Genomic DNA, 12556 nt, shown 5'->3' with positions numbered 1-12556 from the left:
ATGTTCACTTATGAATGAATAAAGAAAATGCAGTGTATGTGTACAGTTAAATGTTATTCAGCCTTAAACAAGGGAATCCTGCCATTTCCAACAATGTGGATGGGCCTGGGGAACATTATGTTAACTAAAAGCAGCCAGACACAAAGATGAATATTGCATGTGGAGTCTAAAAACCATCAAATCATCAATCTAGAAACAGTAGAAAGGTATTTGCAGGAGTTGGAGGAAATGAGGAGATCATATTCAAAGGGCAGCAAGTTTGAAAGTGAAAGTGAAGTCGCTCAGTCGTATCCGACTCTTTGCGACCCCATAGACTGTAGCCTACCAGCCTCCTTTGTCTGTGGGATTTTCCAGGCAAGGGTACTGGAGTGGGTTGCCATTTCCTTCTCCAGGAGATCTTCCCAACCCAGGGATTGAACCTGGGTCTCCTGCATTGCAGGCAGACGCTTTACCATCTGAGCCACCAGGGAAGCCAGAGAAAGTTTGAATTATGTAATAATTTCTGGAGACATCATTCAGCATGCTTCCCTGATAACTCAACAGGTAAAGAATCCGCCTGCGATCCAGGAGACGCAGGAGACTCAGGTTTGATCCCTGGGTTGGGATGATATTCTGGAGGAGGAAATGGCAACCCACTCCAGTGCTCTTGCCTGGGAAAACCATGGACAGGGGAGCCTGCTGGGCTACGGTCCATAGGGTCACAAAGAGTCAGACATGACTGAGCCACTGAGCAAGCACATTATTCAGCACAGCGCCTAGAGCTAATAATACTGTATTCTTTGCACAGACATGTACATAACAAACTGGGTGAGAGGAAACTTTGGGAGGTGGTGGATATGTCTATGTTCCTGGTGGTCTCATGGGTGCAGCTTATCCTCAAGCTTAGTGACGTGTACATACAAAATATGTAGAGCTCTTTACAAGTCAGTCATACCTCAAATGCTTTAAAACAAAGCATGTAGACGTTAAGAATTTTGCTGCTCTTTGCTGCTGTTCACTCACTGGGAATAGACTGGTGCTGTGATTTCTGGAGGCCTTTAGGCTTCCCTGTGCCATTCAGACTGATGGAGAAGCAGCATACCCTGGGGAAGGGTGTGTCCTCGCTCTGCTCCACAGCTGTCATGTCCACCAACCCGGCCAGAGGTGCGGTCTGCACACACCTCCACCCCACCTACATCTCCCCCTTTAATCTTAGCCTTGGAGTAGACATGGGAGTCCTTTGGGACACTGAGTAAAATCCAAGCATTTTAATCAGCATATTCACTTCGTAGTTTTACTTGCCTTTTGATGGAGGAGCAAGTCTCATCTCAGGGATGTAACCAATTAATCATTGTGCGTGTGTGCTAAATTGCTTCAGTCATGTCTGACTCTGTGGGACTCTATGGACTGCTCGGCTCCCTCTTTCCATGGGATTTTCCAGGCAAGAATACTGGAATGGGTTGCCGTGCCCTCTTCCAGGGGATCTTCCTGACCCAGGGATCAAATCTGCATCTCTTATGTCTCCTGGCAGGCAGGTTCTTTACCACTAGCACCACCTGGGAAGCCCGATTGTTGTGGAGCAATCATCAAATACTCAGGTTTCAGTAATATGCTGGACTATGATTTATTATTTTCCTTAAGAAATGTATTGTTGTTTAGTCGCTAAGTCATGTTCAACTCTTTGTGACCTCACGGACTGCAGCATGCCAGGCTCCTCTGTCTGCCACTATCTCCCAGAATTTACTCAGATTCATGTCCGTTGAGTCGGTGATGCCATCCAACCATCTCACCCTCTGTCATCCCCTTCTCTTCTGCCTTCAATCTTTCCCAGCATCAGGGTCTTTTTCAATGACTCGGCTCTTTGCATCAGGTGGTCAGATTATTGGAGCTTCAGCATCAGTCCTTCCAATGAATATTCAGGGTTGATTTCCTTTAGGATGGACTTGTTGAATCTCCTTGCAGTCCAAGGGACTCTCAAGAGTCTTCTCAAGCACCACAGTTCAAAAGCATCAATTCTTTGGTGCTCAGCCTTTCTTACAGTCCCACTCTCCAGTAGTCATGTACGGATGTGAGAGTTGGACCATAAAGAAATGTATACTATTTTAATTTTGAATGCCCAGTGACTAATTAGTTTTAGCTGGATATGACTGCCTTACCAGCAACAGTCTCCCCATTCCCTCACATCAGATATTGAAATAATTGACTGTGTAGATGACAAACACTGCATTGTTATGTTTTAATGAATTAGGTTTGCAGAAATTCATAGATGAAATGAGCATGCATCTATAATATTTAAATTATTTATAGATTTTTAGAAGTCTTAGAAGCCTAAATATGTTTAACCACACTGAGGAACTGTTGATTGAAGAGGTGGAGGTGGCTTGTTATAAAGCAAGGAGTTCACATTTCATCCATGTAGAGAATCGATAATGAAAGAGGAAAGGGCGTACTCTCACCCTCCCCTCCTCTCCCTCATTGTTTGAAAACATTGGGAAGAAAACTAAACACTTACAATATTCAATCAAATATTAATAAGATATTAGTAGATATTTGTCTCAGTGCTACAAGATGTGGAATAAAAAACCCAGAGTGAACTCAGGGTTTCAAGGATCATTTGCCTACCTGATATGAAATAAAATAAAAGGGGGAAAAACACCCTGAAAAACAAACACCAAAAGGATGCAATGCAAACTAAAGAAGTTGGGGGTAAAACTAAAAGCAGCTAAAAGTTCCGTGGGTCTCCGTGGGAACTGACGGAGATTGGGGGACTGGTACAAGGGAGGCAGGCAGTGGGGCCTCGTTCTGAGCAGGCTGTTAGTGGGTGCTATATTGACTAAGGAACCACCTGTTGCAGATTCGGTGGTATGTTTATTAACATTGCTCCTGTAACAGGACTGGAGGGACCCATGGGGAGGGATACAAGTAGGAAGAGGTCGAGGAAGACTACTGTTAACTGAATATAAATGATGGGCTTGAATGTAAATAATGGGTCTTGTGGTAGAGGCAAGGAGAGTAGTTAGCCCCAAAGCAAAATATCTTGAAAGATTGCTTAATGGAGAAATGGAATTCTTTAATCAAATTGTAATCATTCATTACAGGAAAGATTGCAGTGATTGTGAGGTGCCATTATCACTTGCCACAGTAGTATAAGATTTGTATCAGCTTGGCTTTTAGTTAGTTGTGTTTTCCTGGAGTCTTTTTTTGTCTTAATAATGTTTCAGAAAAGATTGGAATCTTTTCTTACCAGTGCCAGTTATTCCTTAAGGAATAAAGTAGTTGTTTCAAGAACCACATTAATCCTTTTTACACTAATAACTATTTATGAAGGTACATTAATTTTTAAAATAATTCTACATATACCTTAATTACAAGGACTAATTGTAGGTACTAGAGATAACAGAACCCCCAAATGAGAAAGACATATAGACATGATTTAATGTAATTCTACTTACAAAAGTTGTAGGAATTTCTGATTAAACAAATTAGATTTCATTTGATCATGATAATGCATGCTTCAGTTCAGTTCAGTTGCTCAGTTGGTTCCAACTCTTTGTGACCCCATGGACTCTTAGCACGCTAGGCTTCCCAGTCCGTCACCAACTCCCAGAGCTTGCTCAAACTCATGTCCATTGAATTGGTGATGGCATCCAACCATCTCATACTCTGTCATCCCCTTCTTCCCCTGCCTTCAATCTTTCCCAGCATCAGGATCATTTCTAATGAGTCAGTTCTTTGCATCAGGTGGCCAAAGTATTGGAGCTTTAGCATCAGTCCTTCCAATGAATATTTAGGACTGATTTCCTTTAGGATGGACTGGTTGTATCTCCTTGCAGTCCAAGGGACTCTCAAGAGTCTTCTCCAACACCACAGTTCAAAAGCATCAATTATTCAGTGCTCAGCTTTCTTTATGGTCCAACTCTCATATCCATATATGACTACTGGAAAAAAACATCGCTTTGACTAGATGGACCTTTGTCGGCAAAGTAATGTCTCTGCTTTTTAATACGCTGTCTAGGTTTGTCAATAGCTTTTCTTCCAAGGAGCAAGTGTCTTTTAATTTCATGACTGCAGTCACCATCTGCAGTGATTTTGGAGCCCAAGAGAATAAAGTCTTGCACTGTTTCCATTGTTTCCCCATCTGTTTGCCATGAAGTGATGGGACCAGATACTATGATCTTAGTTTTCTGAATGTTGAATTTTAAGCCAGCCTTTTCATTCTCCTCTTCATCTTCATCAAGAGGCTCCTTGCTTGGATAACTAATTTCTTCATTGACCTGTTCCTTTCTATGTACTCTTCTATTATGAAAGGAAAATAGATTTTTTAAAAGTCCCCTTCTTGAAGTTTCTGTTCTCATACCCCTATCTTTTAAAAATCATTTTGTTTATTTATTTTGTTTTAGGGTATGCTGAGTCTTCACTGCTGGGAGGGCTTTTGTCTAGTTTCAGTGAGCGGGCCTACTCTAGATGCTGTGTGAGGGCTTTGTATTGTGGTGGCTTCTCTTGTTACACAGCACAGGCTCTGGGTACTCGGGCTTCAGTGATTGTTGCACATGGGCTCAGCAGTTGTGGCTCTCAGGCTTAGTTGCTCCTTAGCATGTGGAATCTTCCTGTTCCAGGGATCGAACCCATGTCTCTTTCATTGGCAGGCAGATTCTTTACCACTGAGCCACCAGGGAAACCCTCATACCCTCATCTTAATTCATCCTCTTTGCCTTAAACGTGACTTGAAAAATCACGTTTTTGTAATGAAGGCAGAATCTGTCAAATTCTAACTGCAGGAAAAGGAGTGTGCTCAGGGTGCATAGATGGATGGAATTACCTCAAAGGAAGACAGAGGAGCCAACCTTGCACATATGTTTCTTGGTTGTTTGCAGCAAGATTCCTCTGGTCTCATCTCTGCTGGAATGTAAAGGTCAAAGTGAACTTCACACAGCCAACTTCTCATCTCTGTATGTTGGCTAAATGTCTTAGGATGATAAAGTTTAACTAATGGGAAACTAATCTAATTCTGTTTGCTTCTTAGAAATGTGCAGATTATGCTTTCCGGTTGAAACAGTTCTATATACAAACATCTTAAAAACCCAGTTCTTTTCGATCTCTAATTTCTTCTTACTGAAATATACTTGACTTACAATATTATATTAGTTTCAGATGTCCCACATAGTGACCCGGTGCTTTTACAGATTATGCTCTATTAAAAGTTATTACAAGATAATGGCTGTGTTTCCCTGTGCTGTACAACACATCCTTCTTGCTTATCTATTTTATACACAGCAGTTTGTATCTCTTGATCCCATGTCCCCTAACGTGCTCCTTTTTCCACCCTACTGGGAGTCACTGGTTTCTTTTCTGTATTGCTATGTACATCCATTAGTAGTATTTTTTAGATTCAGTATATAAGTGATATCATGTACTATCTGTCTTTCTCTGTCTTAACATTTCACTAAGCATAATCTGTAGGTTCATTTCCATTATGACAAACGGCAGAATTTCATTCATTTTTATGTTTCAATAATACGACGTTGTGGTGGCTTCCCGGGTCACTCAGTGGTAGAGAATCTGCCTGCCAGTTCAGGAGATATCGGTTCAGTCTCTGGGTCGGGAAGATCCTCTGGAGGAGGAAATGGCAATCCACTCTAATATTTTTGCTTGGGAATGCCCATGGGCAAAGGAGCCTGGCTGGCTACAGCCATGGACATGATTTAGTGACTAAACAACAGTACAACATCGTATGTATATTCCGTCTCTTCTTTCTCCATTTGTCTCTTGATGGGCACTTCCTCGTGTCGCTTCCGTATCGTGGCGACTGGAAGTAGTGCTGCTTCGAACACTAGGGTGCATATATCTTTTCAAACTAGTTTTTTCATCTTTTTTGGATATATACCAGGAGTAGAACTGCTACATCATATGGTAGTTTTATTTTAGTTTGAGAAACATCCATACAATTTCCCACAGTGACTGCACTATCTACATTCCCACCAACGGTGTATGAGCGTTTCCTTTTCTCCACATCCTTGCCAATATTATTGTAGATTTTTTGATGGGAAGCATTCTGACAGGTGTGAGGTTCTATCTCATTATCCTTTCGATTTATTTACATGCCTCTGATTGGCGATGTTGAGCATCTTCTCATGTGCCTGTTGGCTATCTCTCTGTCTTCTTCCGAAAAAAACGTCAATTCAGGTCTTCTGCCCAATTTTAAGTTGGGTTGTTTCAATGTTGAATTGTATGAGCTGTTCATATATTTTGGAATTTACTTGTTAGTCACATTTGCAAATAATTTCTCCCCATTGATAGGCTGACTTTTTTTTTCAGTGGTTTGCTTTGCTGTAAGTTTTATTTAGTTGTAGTTGGTTTTATACTTTTTTGTCTTTTAATCTTCATGGTTAAGTGGTTGATCCTCAGTCCTTATAGTATATTTGCCTTTCCTCAAGGAAATTTCCTTTTCCCGTAGATACTTGCCTCTTTTCCTCTTAGATAAGATCCTGTGACTTTTCTTTTAACCCACTCCAGTGTTTTTGCCTGGAGAATCCCAGGGACAGGGGAGCCTGGTGGGCTGCCGTCTATGGGGTCACACAGAGTCGGACACGACTGAAGTGACTTAGCAGCAGTTAATGTTGATCAACTCTTTTAGTCTTTCCTTATCTGAGAAGTGCCTCATCTCTCATTCTATTGTAAATGATAATCTTGCTGGGTTTAGTGATCTAGGTTACAGTTTTCTTTTTCAGAACTTTGAAGGTATCATGCCACTCCCTTCTGGCCTACAGTTTCTGCAGAAAAACCAGCAGCCAGCCTTGTGGGGATTCCCTTGTATACCACTCTTGTTTTCTCTCTTGCTGCCTTTATAACTTTGTCTCTTTTTTGCTATTTTGATTCTGTTATGTCTTGATGTAGGTCTGAGTTCATCTTTTTTGGGACCCTCTGTGATTCCTGTACCCGGATATCTGTTTCCTTCTTGATTTGGGGGAACTTTTTAGTCATAATTTCCTCAAATACATTTTTGATTCCTATTTCTGTCTTCTCTGGGACCCTTACGATGTGAATGTTGGTATGCTTAACATTATACCAGAGAGCTCTTAAATTGTTTTCACTTAAAAAAAAATTTTTTTTTTTTTTTTTTAAGATATTCTGGTGGGGTGATTTCCACTGTTCTATTTCCAGGTCACTTATGCGTTCTTCTGTGTCAATCTGCTGCTCATTTCTTTTAGTGTGTTTCTTATTTCAGGTGTTGAATTCTTCATTTCTGATCAAGTATTTATTTTCCTGTACTTTGTTAAAGTGTTCACTGTGTGCATCAGTTCTTTCCTCTAATTCAGTTCAGTTCATATTACCCAAATATTACTGATGCTTTGTGTTCTTTAGTTGGTAAATTGTTTATTTCTGTTACATTGTTTTGAGAGGGTTTCTCTTGCTCTGTTTCAATTGAGAGTAGTTCCTCTGGATTTTTGCTTCTCTGCCTCTGTGGGTTTAGGTGAAAGTTAGCTACTGTGGTCTTGAAGGGGTGTTCTTATGTGGGAGCATAAGAACTGGTGTGCCCAGTACCTTTGCTGGATGAGCTAGATCAGACAGGGATGTAAGTCACATCTTTCTTCAGGGTCTGCTGTAGCTATGGCCTCAGTGGGTGGTGGGGCTAGAGATGGAGTGGCTAGAGTGGTGCTGGGCGTGACTTCCCCTTGGCTCTGCGGCTGTCACTGCCCCCGAGGCCCTGGGGGCTGTCAGGAGTCCCAGAGCTGGGTCTGAGCTGGGGTTCTGTCCCCTCCCCCTCATTGTGACCCTTGCCCGGGGAGGGGAGGGTGGGGGGCGGGGAGTGCTGGAGCAGGTGGGGCCTGTGCAGGTTCTCACTATACGCCCTCTGCTGGCGGAGGCCTGACTTACCTCCCGTGTGCTGCCTTTACAGGCTCACAGTTGTTACCTTCACTCTGCTTAGATGTAGCCTCCATGTAAGTCCCCTTTGTCCCTCACCGCCAGTCACTGCCCCCAGCCCCTACTGCCCCTTCCCTGTGTAGAATTGTTCCAGAGGACTGGCAGGGCCCATGTCGACCCTTGGCATGTATTGGGGGATGAGTGGTGGTGGAGTGGCCACCGTCAGAGATCTCGGCGCCTTCTGATGTGCTGCTTGTGAGATCACTAACAACGGGCACTGCCCTCCCACCCAGGCTCCACCCGAGGGCCGGGTCACGTCTCTCCCCTGGTCATGGCTCCTCCAGATCCTGTGATGTGCTGGGGAGGGATGTGAGGGGGGCTGGAGCGTTGGCTTGGCTCAGGATGGCCGGTGCAGCAAGGTGGCTGCAGGAGACCCAGCAGTGACCACATCGAACCTCTCTCTGTCCTGCTTCAGGAACCGGCAGTGGATGTGCGCACCTTACCAGGAGAGTTCAGCTTTCCACGGCTCTTCTGTTAGTCCTGGCAGTCCTCCAGCTGGCTGAGGGGACCTGTCTCCTCCAAGTAGGACCCCAGCACCAAAGGGCCCGATCTGTGGCTCCAACCATTCACTCCCCAGAGTAGGTTCCCCACTTCCCCACATATTCCCCCTTTTCCTCTGAGTCCCCGCCCAGTGGCACAGGTTCCAATGCTATTGCTTTCCTTCTCTTCCTACCTGATTACCTGTGTATCTTTCTTAGAGCTTTGGTGTACAGGAGTCCTTCCGCCAGTTTGCAGTGAAAACTGTCCCACATGTAGATTATCTTTGATGTGTTCATCAGGGGAGGTGTGCTTCACATCCTTATACTCTGCCATCTAGATCTGAACCTCTCAGACCTCTGATTTCTTATAATTAAGTCCAAATTTTTTCAATATATTCTTTTAACATAATCACCAAAAACAAAAATTCACGGCCAAGTAACTAAGAAATGTCTTGAACTCTAATAAACACATTCTGAATATTTATGTTGATTTTCAACTTTTAATCAAATGGCAAAATAGAAATTCTATTTGTAAAATAAGCATTTACCTCCATAGAGTTTGAAAGTTGAAATATGTTAATAAATTACTGTTAGCACATATATTTGGGACTCTCTCCAAGTCCCAAATTACTTAGGTATTTTTCACAGTTCTTTTGGTTGAGTCCTTTCTTTTGTGTATGTGTTTTTATGCCAGAAATAGATTTGAAGTGCTTTAATTGTTGGCATTTCTATCTGAAAACAGTTGGAGTCATAACGCTTATTTTTGGCAAGCAGAATCAACATCCACCACAAAGCAATCTGTAATATAAAGCCTATAGCATAAATTTTTGTCTTTAGTGGGAGGAAATTCACAATAGGTTAGGGAATTTGTACGCATTTACTTCTGAAGTTTATGTGGCAGTTAAGTGATTTTGGTAAATGCCAATTTCCTACTTATTAGTAAGAACATCTATTTGTGCAACTCAAATGGAAAATATATGTGATTGAATGATCTGTCTGCTCCAAAACTCCTCTTCAGCAAGATAGGACTGTACATTTCCAGTGCCTCGTTAATGCACAAGTGGGGACCTCAATTTTTGAGACCCAGTGCAAGAACTCATGTCATGGCAAACTTGAGAAATAACACTGCCAAGTGAACCAGAAAGAGATTTTATTTTAAACAGGCTTCAAATGAAGGTTGAAGTAATCTGAAACAGACACTTTCGCAATCTACGTTTCATGTTTTCCAAAGTGCTGACTGCCAGAGCAAAACAACAAAATTGTTTCTGGATATGTGAAGGGAAAAAGGTTGATATTAGTTATTCATTTTTGCAGATGCACAGTTCAGTAACTTGTACACAGAAACACTATGCAAATCTTTCTAAAATTTGAAAATACAGTAGTGGATGCCTCATTAGACAAGGTTTTAAGTCATCTGAGGAGTAACCAGGGACAGTTTGCCAGACTTCTACTCACCCCAGATCACTGCCCCTCTGAGATGATTTATAAGGTTCATTTTAGAAATACTTGTAGCACACACATTCTGTAGAGATTTGAACTTCAAATGCTTTACAGTCTAAACTGAGCTTCACTGGACCATGCAGTTTTACAACCGGAAATCTTTCGGCATTACTCCTTTTGGGGAAGAAACTGAGAAGACTGTGTTGCCTATTTCAAAAGGAATTTTTGCTTACGTGGATTGAATTTTAAACACTGATGTCTCAATATGGAGAATTTGGTTATGGTCTGATTTTTGTGGAGATAATTATCTTAGAAATACTGATAGTGGTCTTATTAATCCACCTATGGCCAACTAGATATGGCTCCTGTGTTGGTTTTGATTTGGTTATCGGGGTCAATCAATTTCTTATTAACTTTTACACTGAGCATTTCAATTCTGAATTGGGTATTAGTTTGAGAACTTCTCTGGTGAGATGTGTCTCTTGCAGTTGCTGGTGCTCTATTTTCATGCAACACTTTCATACCTGGCTTATTATCTTTGTTATGTGTTCACTGTATTGTCTTTTTCAATGTGTATAAATTCAGTTCTCTGGAGGTTTTTCAACTGAACAAAAACTGTACCTAGGTAATACTTCTCAAAGAGAAATTAAATATATGACATTTGGCTAGTAACTGCTTGTTAAAATACCATGCTGAGTTCTCAAAATTAAAATGAATATTACTTTCCATGATTTACATGTGTTCTATTAAAACAATTTTGAGACTGTTAAATACGTGTAACATCCCTTCAGTCATAAGTGAATGATACTAACTTGATGATGAAACAGTGAGCACCAATAAGACTGTCAACAGAATACTTTTGACTTTTCAATTCTTAAACTATTTCTTTCCCTGAAACAATATTTACAAAACCAAGAAACACTGAATTCTTTTACAAATTGTATTCAAATTTTTGTTTTTTATATGTGATAACCAAGATTATATTGTGAGCACACTTAAAAGCAAAGTTTTCCATGTGACATGAGTAGATATCAAGAGCTTCCTTCCTATTACCATCAAGAATTATGTGCTGTAAGATGCAAAGATACAATCACGTGAGGAAAATTTGAGAAATGCAAAGAGAAATGCAACTGAGAAATGCAACTGTAGCCAAGCTGAGCCCCACAGACTTCAAGGGAAACATTGCAAACTGAATGAGACAGATAACACTTGTATGTGTAATGTCTATTGACTTGAGGCTTTCTAAAAAGCACTACCATATTTTTCATCAGACAGGTTTTGTAGGGAATAAAACTTGTATAATTTCTTTTTAATTTTTATGCCTTTCTATGTACAGGGTTTATTTTGCCTTGAGGGATACACTGAGCTATGGGAACACTCGATGAGTCTTACGGTGTGGGACTGGGTGTGTGTCCGGCCCCTCACCCTTCCTTTCCCACTCTTTTACTGTTATCTCACTCACCAGAAGGAGCTGAGGAGGAATTAAACTAATTCTACCGACTTTTGTTTATCTATGTTACTCTTGTTCGGAACCTACATGATGCTACTGCCGTTAATACCACTTTCATAGAATCAGAAATAGTTTAACACCTTCTGAGAAAGTTCTTTGTTATAGGATGCTAGCTGTTTTAAATTCAGGGACTCTTCTCTTGCCTTGCTACCTACCTTCCATCAGCCAGAAATCCAGACATCTTGCCAAAACTGTCATTTTAATAAGTTACTTGAGGTAACCTCTAGCTCAGTAAGGAGTCTGACCAATGGGATTTACAGTTTTCCCCTCTCTAAACACTATGCACAAATCTGTGGCATCTCTGAACTAGAAGACCCCATTTGGATCAAAACCATAATGCTCTAGAAATCATTAACATTAAATCCTCTTAACTACTACAGAAACAGTATTTTTAAGAATTTATTGAAAAAATAATTTATATATTTCCACTGATACCTAGGATGAATTATTTTTAACCTCAATTATAGACCATCCTCCTTCTATATTCTTATCTATAGAGCTGTGCACAGAACCTACTTCAGAATTTTTATGTGGGTAAATAAATGCTCATGGTGAACTGAGGTGACAATCTGTGTAATTCATTAGAAAGATGAATGTACTTGAGAAGAAGCATAATGTTACATGAATTATGTGCATAATAACTTCAGATTTCTGCATTATGTATAATCCTACTTGGAATAAAATACTGAACTTTTATCCATTAATTTTGCTAATAATATTACTTACTTTGTGGTAGTCAAAGTTTAGTTATCTGACTATAAAAAGCTAGACACTCATCATAACCTATTTAAATGCATATAAATAAATTCTCTGATACAAGACTGCTGGTTTTACATAAAGCAGAACGTCTAATTCAATTAGAGACACAGATGTCCACATTAGTTACAATTCTTATCATTCAGAAAGCATTTATGCTAGTTTTATATGAACAATTTCTTTTACTTTTTCAATAAGTAATAAAGTTAGTCTAGCAATGAAAAGGTAGAAACTGTAAATGAAATAGTGCATTTTTAACATTAAATGTGAAAATGTGTGAAATTAATGGATATTTATGTACATCTTTATGGCAACCTTTCCCACTACATGAATAGCTCAGATATTTTTACACAAACAGAGATAAATCCATTTGAAAATGTAATAATGCACATGTGTGCACACAGGAAGATGCTAAATTTACAAAATGTATCAGGTAGCTGGTGGCCATGGTGGAATGAAAAATAGTAGA

General features: G+C 40.5%; 1 non-coding gene across 1 annotated transcript; it reads right to left on the bottom strand.

Moving 5' to 3' along the window:
- Nucleotides 1-398: 398 nt before the first annotated feature.
- Nucleotides 399-470, bottom strand: TRNAC-GCA. The gene has a single exon. It is a non-coding gene; the product is annotated as a tRNA-Cys (tRNA).
- Nucleotides 471-12556: the final 12086 nt, after the last annotated feature.

This window comes from Bos indicus x Bos taurus, chromosome 7, assembly GCF_003369695.1.
Source record: "Bos indicus x Bos taurus breed Angus x Brahman F1 hybrid chromosome 7, Bos_hybrid_MaternalHap_v2.0, whole genome shotgun sequence".
Lineage (NCBI taxonomy): Eukaryota > Metazoa > Chordata > Mammalia > Artiodactyla > Bovidae > Bos > Bos indicus x Bos taurus.
The sequence above is the reverse complement of the archived record's forward strand: the minus strand, read 5'-3'. Positions and strand labels throughout refer to the sequence as shown.